Here is a 14,303-nt window from a genome sequence, read left to right as displayed (position 1 = left end):
TTGGCAGACTTGCATAGCGGCCAACGGCAACTATTTTGAGGGTCGATGTGGATCTGTGTAAGTGTATGTGAATACCTTGTAATATGATGGGATGAAACCACAGTCCACAAACTTAATGACTGTACCACGTATAATGGCAAGTCAGACCATATAAATGTGATTCTATAACCTTGTGGAGGTAAGTTATATGAAAGTTATTGGGAATTAACCCAGTACGAATATCAGTTCAATATTTCCGAATGCAATGCATGACCGTTGTAGCGCCTTTGTGCCTCAGAAACTGTATGTCAGAAGAATGATGAATGTTTTTGCATCATTCATGTGTCTAGAAATTCATGCGCAGGTAAGTGTTATGTGCTGTATCACCCATACAAGATAAGAGTCTTCCTGAATTCCACCCTGTATCAGACGTATGATGGGATGAGTAGATGTTATTTTATGAGGTTGTTATAATGTGAAATAGTCACATTATAAATAATTTTCTAACAGTCAATATTAACTTCTTTTCTAAGTTCTTACTTTAATATTTCTTGTGCACAGTCTGTTAATATTAAACAAGAAGTTCTGGGAAACAGTAATCGCCTACTTTCCTTAATACGACACGGACCGCATAGTAAATGATGAGTCCAACAATTCTGCTACTGTTTCGTGTATATTCGTTTCCGCGGTAATATTTTCACCGAGTCCTTTCATAGAAGCTATAGGACGATTTTTACCTAGCCGTTGCCTAGCAACGATTGGCAGATAAACATATAGACACGCAGACTGATGGCAACAATCTATGAACTACGTCGGTGAGATGGACTCAAGTGTCATGGTATACGAAGGAGGGTAAGCAAATAGGTCACAAATTAATATAAAATGTAAAACATATGATATTCGAAACGTCAAAACCAGCAGCAGTATTTTGACTGTTGTCTCAGACACTTCCGCATATCCGTTTTAACCTCTCAATCATTAGTGAAACTTTTGCCACTAAGGCGGCTTTTTGGCAGCCCAAAAAGAAGTAAGTCACTACAGGCTAAATCCGAGGGGTAAGGTGGATGTCCAAGAAGTGCCCAGTGTAGTTCTTAGGCTGTGTCCACATTAGCGAGCCGAGGTTCGAGCCAAGCTTCGAACCGAGTTCATTCGCGAGCACATGTTATAATTTTCCATGCGGCTCGCAGTTTGTTCGCCAACTATGGACGTGTTTAATGCTCACGACTGGGCTCGGCTCGAAGCTCGGCTCGCTAATGTGGACACAGCCTTAAATTCTCTCCTGGGTTGCTCGGGCTGTATCGGGTCTGGCATTGCCATGATGAAGCAGTACCCCTCTTGAGAGTTGGCCTGGATGTTTTCTGCGAATTGCATACGAAAGCTTCAACAAAACTTCACAGTATGATGGAGAATCCATATATCCACCAGGCTTCTTAAAATGGGCTAACAGTACTCCCTGAGAATCCCAAAACATGGTAAGCATTACCTTCCCAGATGATGGCGTAACCTTAAACTTTTTGGTTGAAAGTGAACTGGGATGTTTCCATTACACTGAAATACGCTTTGAATCGGGTTGATAGTGATGTACCCATGATTAAACCCCAGTAATAATTCTATTAAATATCTTCTCCATCTGCATACCGTAAGAGCAGTTGCAAGGACAGATCAATTTAGTTCATTTTTTAATCGATTCTCCAGTTCTTTGGGCACCAGCAGTGCGCACGCTTTCCAAAACTTAAAACGATCATTCATTATGCACGCTAAACCATGGGCACACCCTCGTGCATTTGCTACACTGCCTATCGTTATTCTCCTGTCAGCTAGAATCAACTCTTCCACCCGCTGTACAGTTACTTCTGCCGCAATCTCGTCGGGGATAATCTGCCACTTTCGAATTCTTGAGAGAATTTCTCGACCCAATTGTGCAACAATTTACGCGACAAACACTTCCCACCGTAAACAGGAAACATTTATTTATGAATATCTTATGCATTGAGTCCTTTTGCCCACAGGACTCTGCTCTACAGTATTAAATCCAGAAGCACGGCCACCAGTTTGACTATTGAAACCAGCCCCTGATTATGCGCATGCGCGTCTGCTACCTAGACAGTTTTTAAGCTAGAGTGTGCTGCTACCTAGTGTTACACATAGAAAACTTATCACGTCAATTACTGCTGTTTTACTTCCATTTGTGACCTATTTACAGACTCTCCCTCATACATACCAACTATCATAGAGACTGGTTCAGGCAGTGAAACGTTAATAGGGAGAGGGAAATTCACAGACACGCAGAGAGCATGGAGATCGCATAAGCCTAGTTTAGGAAAGTAAGCTAAAAATGGAACAAGATTAAGTTACAGTTTATTCTCTACATAATATTGTTGTATAGAAAGTATATATATTAAAATGATATAATAACGACAGCAATTTAGGCATGGCTGTTATAATCATAGTCAATGATCTGGGGAAGTTTGTTCAATGCTTCCGCCTCAGTTGCCTAATTGTTCCTTCAGCGGTCGTAAGTGACATCGCTTTGTAGTTCCTCTGTACTTCATAATTCATTATGAAAATAAGCATGGTGTCAAGTTAACAAATTCTGAACTTTAAATTTCTGTCAACGCATATTTGTGTCTTTAGTTAACAGAAAATATTTCGTGTCTATGTATACGCAGCAGGTCTCCATTTCACGCTCTGCCTTCAGCATCTTTACTGTTTGGATTCTGGATTTATTTTTTTCCAGGTTTCATTATAAAGAGAGATGATTTGGGCGGGTTAGGTTTCACAGATTCCTAAGCTTATGTTTCTCTGAACTTTCTATATTTTATGCAAATTACATCTGAATTATTATGTTTTTTCACAGCACGTATGCACTGCAATTATAACAGGACAATGAAGATCAAAGGTGCATGAATGGATTTACATAAGAAAATACTCTCGTGACCCTTTAAATTTGAAAATAATTTAAATATTATCTCTGGCTACCTGAAAACTTGACATAGCCCGTCCTTTTGTCATCCATTATATCATAGTGTCTGCGTCGCTACCACAAATTGTTTCTGTAGGCCATCGAGTGGTGCAGACTGTGGTTGTGTCATGGCTTCTGATATGATGACAATTAAACAAGTACCCAGGTGTAGAAATGGTTTCAACATATCAAGAAGGGGATTGGTCTACACCACAGCAATCTCTCAATCCGCCACATGTCACACAATCGCATACTAATAGCCAGCGGCCATGATATCCCCTCGCATCCACATCTGAATCATACAAAAAGCGATCGAACAAGAGGATATGGGGGAGGATTCCTATACCCCACCGTAAATATTTCACTCAGCAAAGCCCTTGCCAAACCGGACGTACCTCCGTATGAAAATATTCTTCTCTTTTCTTTTTCCTGCGGTGAGACTGAGTCCACTTGGTAATGAGGCCACTCGTTGGCCTATTGTACCAGCCCCAGATGATATATGATGTGTGCGGAGCAGTCGGTGGATTCAGAATTGGCAGGGGAAACCAAAGCACTCGGAAAAAACCTGCCCCAGTCCCACTTTGTCCACCACAAATCCCACATGATCTGACCCAGGCTCGAACCCGGGTAGGAAGCCGGCGACTAACCGCCTGAGCTATGACACGGCCATGAACTTTTCCTTAGACCTCACACTTTTATTAATGACTGAGTGGCATTATTGATCTCAGATTTATGCGTCCCCTAGTAACAGAACGTGAACGTTAACCAGTGTCAGCGTTACAGATCAGGTCTCTGAGCTTGCACAGCCTCCAAATTTTTGGAACTGATCAGCACACCTCGTTACGTAAATCCCATCTTCCTTTTGTTTCTACTTTAACGTTTGTCTCAAATAATTTCACCTTCTATTCTTCGGCTGTTATCATTCCATGCGTGTATTATATTGCCTGCTATCTCATTCGGTTCAAAAATATTTAAGCCTCTTTTTTTAGACGTGCGTTTCGTTGTTTGTCTAATAATCGCATCTCGTCAGAATGTCTCAAGAAACTCATTTCAGAAAACTGATTTACTTTTCTACCACTTTCTTTAATCATCCACACCTCTCTTCAGTACAAATTGGATAAAATCAATATTGATTCATAGATGGTTAATAAAGCAAAACACCGGACACGGTCATCAGCCAGTTCAGTCTAGTTCATGTTTTTACATAACAATTTCTCTAAGAAGATTCTCAGTATTTCTTTCGTCTCTTTTTCGGTCTTCCACAAAATGTTTCCGCATATTCAACAGTTGATTGTGACGAAAATCCGACAAACACATTATGTAGGATTTGAGGTTCTCACAGCGGTAGTTATGACGTTTCGGAGGACCATGTCTCTGAAGATACGGGACAAATGTTCCTTTGAAAGGTCGGCTGATTTTCAATGGACTACACGGAATTTTAAACCTAAAGATAGAACTCTTCAACATACATCATGGCAGATATTCCACGTAACGTCTTCCAATATTATTGAAATTCCCCCTGCTGACAGCGCTACAAGCTCACGTGTCCACCTTTTAGAGTTATACGTGGGACAGCGTAAAATTAGCCCGTATGTTGAATACGCCAACGTAGAAGCATCTTTACAACTTGAGTTTTGTTCTTTCATTCTTGAATATTTTCATTATTTTAATTTATAACCCCCAAACCTCAGAGTACATAATTTTATGCGGGCAACTGACAGACATCCAATGGATCAGAAACTTCTTTATTCCGGAATTCGAAATCTCACCATGGCCGTCGGAAATGCCGACCGCTGTTGTGTCTTTACTACCGTCCCTTCTCTACATCCAGGCCTAGGTCTCAAACAGATATCTCCCAAGTAAGTTCCTAGATACGCAAGAATGCTACACGTCCCGTCCATCTCACTTTTTATTAATACATCACCCCAATAAGATTAAGTTAGGAAGGCGGTATGGCGACGGGCTGGACGACCCGGGTAAGATTCCCGGCATGGAAAGTTTTTCTCTTCTCCACAGAGTTCAGTCCGGCTCTGGGGCCCACCCAGCCTCCCAATTCAATGGGTACCGTGGCTTACTCGGCAGGGGCGTGAAGCTGACCACTCACTTCCATCCAGTGCTGAGTTCAAGAACGGTGGAATTATACCATCACTCCTCCGTATGTCTTCATGGCATAGTGCTTAAATAATTATGCACAGAGACAAATTTACCTTTATAAGATTTAATTAAGAGCCCAAATTATGCAAATTTTTAGCTATGTACAGTACTATCTTCTGGAGTGCGCCGTCGCACTGCGTATGTCTTGCTGGTGGCACGGTTGGCTTACTCTTCGACCCTAGAAGAGAAAGTAATACGTCCCTTCAAAATGAACGTGAACTTCCACCATGCTACACGGCGTCACATCCGAGAATCAATACCCTTTATATTCTCCACTCTGTGAACCGCAAATCCAGGAAATTCGGTTTGCGCAATTTCCGTCGAGGTCAACAAAAGTGGAGCTTTACCTCCACTCCTCCATACGTCTTCATACAGAAACAACTTTACCTCTGTTACCGCCGCCGCGTATCTAGTACCGGTAGGAAACAGACATCCTATGCACAAAGTAAACAAATATTATGACGTAATCTCCTTCCCGTTGTGCCCACGCTTACGAATCAAGTTACAGCGCCCTGTTATGACGTCACAGATTGACCTTCAATCTCGTCAGCCGACCATCTGTTGGCTGGAAGCACGGGTGGCGAATTTCAAAAGGGCGCACAGAGGGTTGGGGAGGCGTGCGTGCGCCAGTAACTGCACAATGATGGGTCGGGGGACCGCCGGTATCAGATCGTACAAACACTCGACATGAGCGAGTGCGGCGTGGGGAAGGGGGGAGCATCTCTGCATGGCCACCCACTCTTCACGCGTTCATGTCCCACAGATGTTTCTTTGCAATTATTTCGCCTCTGTTGGGCAATATCGAGTCTTTATCCGAATTCGCTGGATTTTTAAGTTGCGTATTGTTTGAAGGCAGAACCTCCATGTGGCAGATTATGATAATGTTATGGCTGATGATTCGTGATGGTAAATAACACATAGCTACCCAGGATCGGAATCCAGGCCCAGCATTCGCTCGAAATTTTATTTTACACATCTTCAGCTGATTAATCTGTTGTCGGCAATGAAGTGCGCTGTAAGAGGCACACTGTTCAAAACACTAACTTCTTTCAACTTCCGTCTCTTGGCATGGAAAAGTAAACCCATAAAAATTCTGCCTGCTACTCTTGTTTCCGCATTCTAGATTAGACTAATTAACATTGCCCTATTAAATGCATACTGGTAGGAATACCGTGAGCTAGTAAGAAAGTAGTATGAAATTATCTTCTTCCTCGCAAGAAAGGACAGAGGAAAACTCGGTAACTTGTTGTCAATATTGTGGCGTATTTGCTCCAGACAAGAACGGTTGAGCCACAGAAACAGCCGTTGCTAAGTAATACACGCACGCAACAATAGAATAACGGGGTTATGCAACCCACATATGCGGTGACGTCACACAACGCAGCAGCGGTGTTTTCTTTGTGTCCGTGTAGTTTAAGCATTCGCAATGACGTCACACCCCAACAGTGCTTAGCTACCAAGTGACTTGTGTCTTCTTTGTGGTCTGCAGTGGAACTGTTTTCTGTGTTGTCCGTGCCGTGTCTATATAACGCAAGTCCTCTTGCAGCTAAAGAGAATTTTTAGTTTTACTTGAGTTCCGAGATTCCAGGGTGATTGAACAAGAAATGTCAAGAAAACTTCATAGTGATCTGAAGTGCTAGTTTCCGTGTTGTGTTACGTTGCCAGGAGGCGACTAGTGAAGGCGGAGAATCCTAGTGCGTGTGCAACTGTAAACTGTGTAAATCAGCGATAGCACTGTATTAATTGTAATTAAGAAAACTTGTAAACTAAGTGTCAATAAATCCAATCATTCGAACTAGAACCCAGTATTTTCGTCACGCGTAACCCCCTACAAGTGGCAGTATATCCTATCTCCGTTTTAAGTTACTTTTCGGGGCTATCATCAAACAGCATATAGAGTGTACAAAGTGCAGCGGCAGGATTGATGGACAATGAATTCGAGAGAATACGGAAGGCAGAAATCTTCGTCTGTTCGAGATGCTACCCCGCTATTTGCAGAAAGGAACTCAGAAGAACCATTAAAACCTCAGTAAGGAGAGTAGGTGTTCCGACCGAGATTCGAACCTAGAACCCCCCTCCCTCACAGAAGTCTACAGCGTTATAACTAATCTTATCGGTTTTGGGTTCAATTTACGAAATTAAACCCGCATTAAATATATTCGAACAATAATTATGCACACAAGTCTAACATGTCTTCTCATTGATATAGGTACAAATATGACACAATATCATTGCTTATTATATGACGTTCATTGTAGTAATAAAATACTGATGAGACAGATGTAGGTTGTAAGATTTGAGGCTTTCACGGCGGTGACTATGAAGAAAGCAGTCTTATGGGATTATACACATATACACGGTGCCAAATCCCAGAAGACTGCTTTCTTCATAGATGTAGGTTATTCACAAACATCAGCTACATGAATACGCTACCTCCAATACTTATATATGGCATAGATGTAGGCAAAATGTCGAGCTACCCATCACGTAACAAAAATTGAACGGATCAGTGAGATGACTGAACTAGATACCATTACTGTTACAACACTTCAAGTTTTGTTAAATATGTAGAAACACATCTGGATTAAAATTTCGCGGCCCTCCGACTGAGAAACATTTGACTGCAGCATGTTTCTGGACGCATTCGATCTTCCTCCTTGTATACTTCACTTATCATTACATAAAACTGAACTTAAATACATAACACATACTTCAATATACTGAATTCAGTAACACTCCTTCTCACGAAGATCTCAGATGATAGTAAATTGTCCCCACGGAAATTTTATATAAGAAAATCTTCAGGCTGTTTTCTATATCATTGGAGGGTGCTTTGAGAAATTTTGGCGATTAATCCGTCGCAAAACTAGCGCTTACACTATATTACTGCGTAATTATCACCCTTTTTATTGTAAAATAACTTCACTGTGTGTTGCAGTAGATACAATTTACTACAATTTTATATATGAGAAATTATAAATTTTGGTGAGCCGTTTATTCCATGAATACAATATTCTTGACATGGCGTCTCCCACAAGGGTGTGTTGTAAAGTTCAAAAGATGGCATGAGTGAGACTAGGAACCTAGATTCATTGAACAACCACCACGAGTAACAAAAAGAGTACAGGCTACTTAAGTTACCTACGTATATAAAGTGCGTAAGATTAGGAGCGTGAATGAAAATAGTACATGCAGATAAACAGGCCCTAGGCTTATCTGTTCCATATTTCAACCAAATTTAACGTAAATAAAACAGCAGGCAGTGATGCGCTGCAAAACTCACCCTTAAGCTTTAAAAATCATTACAACATTTCAATCTCACTTCCGAAGTATCATTATTAATGATGTATCATTGTAGTCACGCTAATCATTTAAATCAAAATATATAAATATAGAAATTATTTCTCTAAGCAGCATTAAGCAGAAGTGTTCATAGCTACTTCTGTGAGAACCTCCAATCCTGCAATGACAAGTTAATTTTTCTGAAGAGGACGCGGTGTTTATTCTCTGAGCTAAGGGGCGAAAGCTTTAAAGGCTATTTGGATGAGCTTGTTGTCTCAAAGATTTAATCCACTTTATCTGTTCAACTTCTCCTAGTCATATCGCTATCCAACGCACGAGTCTATCTTAATGTTCCACTGAAATACACGTCGACTTACGAAATAAGTATGGCTTCAGTAATTCTTGTTAGGTTTCAGATAGTTGGGGACGAAATAGTCGGAAATCGATAAACACAGGAAAGTAACAAAGACATCATAATTTTAAGCCACGAAAAATAGCCTAATGGCAATGGTCACACTACAGAGATCTGTAAGTTTCATATAAAACAATAACTGCCCTGAATCATCCAAAAACTTCTGCACGACAGAAATGTTGTAACGAAGAATTGTAACATATTAATGTAGATGTTAATGTAAAATTGCTAAATTAATTTTATCATATGTCTACTCCATGAAATTTCGCGATTCATTTTAGTGCAGTTGATTTTAAAAATGTATTTCTTATCGTTTTCTAATTGTGACAATTTGTGATAGCTGAAAGATATTCTGAAAAGTTTTAAATCGTTTTCTACCTCTTAATCGCTCATTTGGTGGTATTAAATACATGTATATACAAGTTGTGGGCATATAAAACAGCAAAACTCAAAACTAATATATCAGACATGTGTTTCCATTTTGCCATTTAACGCCTATGCAACCCACCAAGAAAGATCTAAACACAAAACCAAATATATATGTATATTACACATAACATGCCACTTTCACAACAAAATAAAACTATCGCAGAAGGCACAGAGGGAAATACCATTTAACCCACAAGCATAGGGTGATCAATTTGACTCTGAAGTGAACCCCTTTCCTAGTGGTCACCACATGAAATCGAATTTCTTGGTATATAAAACCTGCTACGTTATTAATATATTAATGTGGAGATGACTCACATAAGGCCATATGATGGAAGTAAGGTATTTGATTTACTTAACTAAAGTCGTATATATAAAATATATTTTTACTCACAGTTAGCGCCGTCTTCCTGCTGCCGTGATTCCATAATCGAAGTCTTCTAAGCCGGTCTTTTTGCTGCAACGTTATCTGGTCCACTTGGGGTCGTCTGTTAAGTTCCTCACTTGCAAGACATTACACACACTGGCACACACTATCAGAGCACTGTTATATCACTTAGAATTCACTGCGAGTTCAAGCACGGAGAGTTAATTTCACAAAACTTCCCATATATTAATGAAGCAAAGAAGTATATAACAAAACCGTTCACTACGAGCTGGCATGTATGAAGACTTATATAATTCATAATCAACATATACAGGATCTATAGCATGTCATGATAGTACCGGTAAATCGAGCTTGCACAAACCGATCACTCACCCGAAAACCGACGGTATCACAAGCCATACAACTTCCAGAGAAGGTGACGAAATTCACGCCAACACAAGAACTGTTTGTGCAGTATGACGGGAACTGTATAATTATACAGTGTCATTACTGATAGCATCATTTAATAACAAACTTCAAAATAAAATAACCATTGTGGTGGTGTTGCCGGTGGTTCTGTATGGGTATGAAACTTTATCTCTGACATTAAGGGAGGAACATAGACTGAGGGTGTTTGAGAACAGGGTATTGAGGAGAATATTTGGACCGAAGAGGGATGAAGTGACAGGAGGTTGGAGAAAACTGCATAATGAGGAGCTTCATAACTTGTACTCTTCTCCAAGTATAATTAGAATGATCAAGTCAAGGAGGATGAGGTGGGCAGGGCATGTAGCACGAATGAGGGAGAAAAGGAATGCATATAGGATATTAGTGGGAAAGCCAGAAGGAAAGAGACCACTGGGAAGACCAAGGCGTAGGTGGGTGGACAATATTAAAATGGATCTCAGAGAGATAAGATGGGATGGAATGGATTGGACTGATCTGGCTCAGGATAGAGACTAGCGGAGGGCTCTTGAGAACACGGTAATGAACCTTCGATTTCCATAAAATGCTGGGTAATTCTTGAGTAGCTGCAGATTTGGCTTCTCCTCAAGAAGGGCTCAAGTCCATAAGTAATTTTTTTAATGCTAGTGGGGTGGGACTAAGTCCCTTGTACTGAGGCCACTTCTGGCCTATTGTACCAGCCCCAGATGATAGGTGAAGGTGATTGTGGAGCAATTGGTGGAAAGCAGATTGGCAGGGTAAACCGAAGTACTCGAAGAAAACCTGCCCCAGCGCCACTTTGTCCACCACAAATCCCACTTGACCAGACCCAGGTTCGAACCCGGGCCGCCGCGGTGGGAAGCCAGCGACTAACCGCTTGAGCTATGGCGCGACCCTGGTCCATAAGTAAGTAAGTAAGGTGGTGTAGAGGCAACGCTCAAATTTTGGATTCCGACAACACTGAATCTCATTTTTCACTTCAAATGTCCACTAACGTTAAGTTACCTTTCAAAATTCCATCATTCATATCAAACTGATTCTGTTTCGAAAACATTAGCTTTATATTCCGTGCAGTTCTTGCTTAAAGAGCCTGAGTGAGCGCGAGTTGTAATGACAGCGCTGAAAACTGTCCGTTTTGATTCATGAACGTTGAGTTCATTTACGGAATTCCATCACTCACAACATCAGATCGATTACATCACAAAATATTATGTTTCGAATGTGGGGTGGTGAGGAGGAGTAGGGGCTCTGCCTGCTTCCTGAATGTCATCGTCACAATTTGCCTGTTCATTCCTGCTAATCCAATTCAAATGCCGCTACGTCTCCTAACCATTTCTCTGTTACTTTAATGAAAACATTCACGTCAAGTTTTAGCTGAATTATTTTATTACAGAATAAATATCGCCCCAAAACATCGCTTACGAATCTCGGACAGGGTATCAAGACTGATATTTTTTGTGGTTTTCTTCAGTCCTTCCGGGAAATTTAGGCCGCGACTGTTTTTTTTAATTCATTATTAATTAAGTATCATATCACACATTAATAGTCCTATCACTTGACGCTAGACATCTAAGCTACGATGGAGTTTCTTTAGTAAAACACAAATAACTGAATGTCACAAGTTTACAACACAGCGCGGCCCGAACAACAGGACGACACTGAAGAGTCCTATTCGCCAAACAACGGAACCACGAGGCGGTAGACCCTCAACTTCCTTTATAGAGAGGCAATATGAAGGACACGAACCTAATTACTTCTAAAAATTTTAACAAAGTTTTTTAAACCACACATGTAAACAGACTAATTATAACAATTTATAAATATTTTAATATATTGTAACGTCGCTGTAGTTGTTATAAGCTCAGATTTTATATTCATGGCATTGTGATGATATTGTATGCATGTATTGATATTGACCAATCACATTGTAATAGTAGTTCCTGCCCGTATTGATATGTCCTTCTGAAGATGGTCTCTCAGACCGAAACATGTCAAGGATGAAAGATTAAAAAAGGAAATAAAGAAAAAAAAATTTTATCAGTCACACTGGACGGAGTTGACTAACGATGAACGTAATATAACATGTTATAATAACATTGCTAGTGTGACGGACCAGGATGAACCAAATCAAAAGTTCACAGAATTTTATGTAGCTTAAAAACTTTTCCTTCTTGAAAATGTAGGGTCATACTTGTCCGATGCACAGCATCATGATGACGGTTGTGCAATAAAATGCAAATAACAAGCGGTTAAATCATTGTAGAGTGCGATTTCTTTGGTTGTAACTACGTGTAACTATGTAAAGTCCACTGATGTTTCGGAGGAAGGTATTGCCACCATTTTCAAGGTGGGAGAGTAAGTCAAGCAAGAAGAAGGCGGCACTGGACTACACGGCATTGCCATCCGGAAGGTCCTATTCCTCATACTTCTTTTGGCTTGTTTTTGGACTTCATCCATCGTCTGGTATGTAAAAGACAAAACCCAACTTCAGTTGGGTGGGGAAGGATAAACCTATTCAGTTGGGCCTGTTAGAAAGAGCTAGTCTCAATCACTGAACCAGTGTCTTTTACATACCAGACGAAGGATGATGTCCAAAACAAGCCAAAAGAAGTACAGTATACACCATCGTCAGAATTCTTTCAAGTCTACCCTATTCCTCATGTTCTCTGTTCTGACAGCCTCAAATGCAATATGGCTTTATCACTGGACAATGTGATTTTCCGAGTTTTAACGCCGTACAGTCTGGATGAAGCCCACCGAAGTTCTGGACTAATAGGAAGCAGAGATGCCTATGTTGGATTGTTTACTAACTTCATGGAACTAAGCCCTTCTTGAAAAGCCGCTACTTGTGCAGCTATGCAAGAACTTCCCAATATTTTAAGGAACCCGAAGGCTCATTACCGTGTTCACAAGAGCCCTCCACTGATGCCTATCCTCAGCAAGATCAATGCAGTCCATGCTACCCCATCCTACCTCTCTAATATCCATTTTAACATTATCCACCCACCTACTTCTTGGTCTTCCTAACACTCTCTTTCTCTCTGGCTTTCCCACAAATATCCCTCCAAATTCGTGCTACATGTCCAGCCCCTCTCGTCCTTAGTGGCTTATCATTCTAATTAGTGAAAAGTACAAGTTATGAAGTTCCTCAATATGCAGTTTTCTCCAACCTCCTGTCACTTCATCTCTCTTCTGTTCAAACATTCCCCTCAACACCCTGTTCTCAAACACCCTCACTCTAAGTTCCTCCCTTAATGTCAGAGACCAAGTTTCACACCCATACAGAACCACAAGCAAAATTATAATTTTGTACATGCTAATTTTTACTATTTTCAGACGGCAGACAAGAAGACAAAGGGTCTGGACTGAATGGTAGCATGCATTACCTGAATTCAATCTCCTCTTAATTTGTCACATGAATGAAATTTTGAATTGTTATTGTACTTCCAAAATTTTGAGCCTATGTTGGTTTGTTTACAAGAATAATAACAAAATTCAGTTTTAAAATATTTAATTACACCATATAAACCAGCAACAGTTATCTCTTGAGGAATAATCACGACAGAAGTCGACATGAGAGTTTAATGACAAGAGGTCGGTCTCCATGACAAGAAAATTATCCGAAATGCAACAAAACTGTTAAAATTTGGATGAAACAAAATTGTTAATTAGTTTCTTCAAAATAATTTTGTATCATTTTCATGCACGTCACAGAAAGTGAAATCATGGGAAGTACTTCGAACTTGAAAATTACCACCTTAATCTACTCTGTCATTCTAACCAACAAACAAATTTAACTCACATAATCTCCACAGTCTTCACGAATACGTTTACGGATAACGTATTAGTACTATACATATAGTTAATTTTACAGAACATGCAACTTCATTGTAATTCCAGTTGTTATAACACATAAAGAGAGAATATTTTGGAACGTACACTCAAAACTCCACATATCAGACGAAACCCGGTCACTGTAGGACTGGTCTAGGGCAGCACGTGGAAGCTCAAGGTTATTGGCGGGCATCACTGCTGCCTCTATATTGGACTTTAAATCTATTGATACTAATCGGCTGCGGCCAGTGCCGAGAGCTTGGTTGGTAAGAAAGTTAGCTATCACACCACCAGCACTTGTGTAATGTCCCCACTAGTTACAGGTTCAGGGCAAGAGCATAAATAATTTTTCAAACCCTTCTCTTCTTCTGCAGAGGTTCTTTTACTTTTTTGACTCAGTTTAATATCACTTCACTCATATTCATCAGGAGAAAGCTTCT

General features: G+C 40.3%; 1 protein-coding gene across 3 annotated transcripts in view; it reads right to left on the bottom strand.

Annotated features, from left to right (window-relative positions):
- Positions 1 to 13,994, bottom strand: part of LOC111874820 (protein PBDC1) — a 751,412-nt gene extending 737,418 nt beyond the window's left edge. For 2 of the 3 annotated variants that reach the window (XM_033755624.1, XM_033755625.1), the window contains exons 1-2: positions 13,832 to 13,994; positions 9,613 to 10,119 (exon numbers count right to left, since the gene is read on the bottom strand). The gene's annotated coding sequence lies outside the window, so the exon portion shown is untranslated. Of the gene's footprint in view, positions 1 to 9,612; positions 10,120 to 13,831 lie in introns of those variants that run through there. The other variant, XM_023870635.2, reaches the window with a different exon arrangement.
- Positions 13,995 to 14,303: the final 309 nt, after the last annotated feature.

The sequence above is a fragment of the Cryptotermes secundus genome, unplaced genomic scaffold (genome assembly GCF_002891405.2).
Source record: "Cryptotermes secundus unplaced genomic scaffold, Csec_1.0 scaffold27, whole genome shotgun sequence".
Lineage (NCBI taxonomy): Eukaryota > Metazoa > Arthropoda > Insecta > Blattodea > Kalotermitidae > Cryptotermes > Cryptotermes secundus.
The sequence above is the reverse complement of the archived record's forward strand: the minus strand, read 5'-3'. Positions and strand labels throughout refer to the sequence as shown.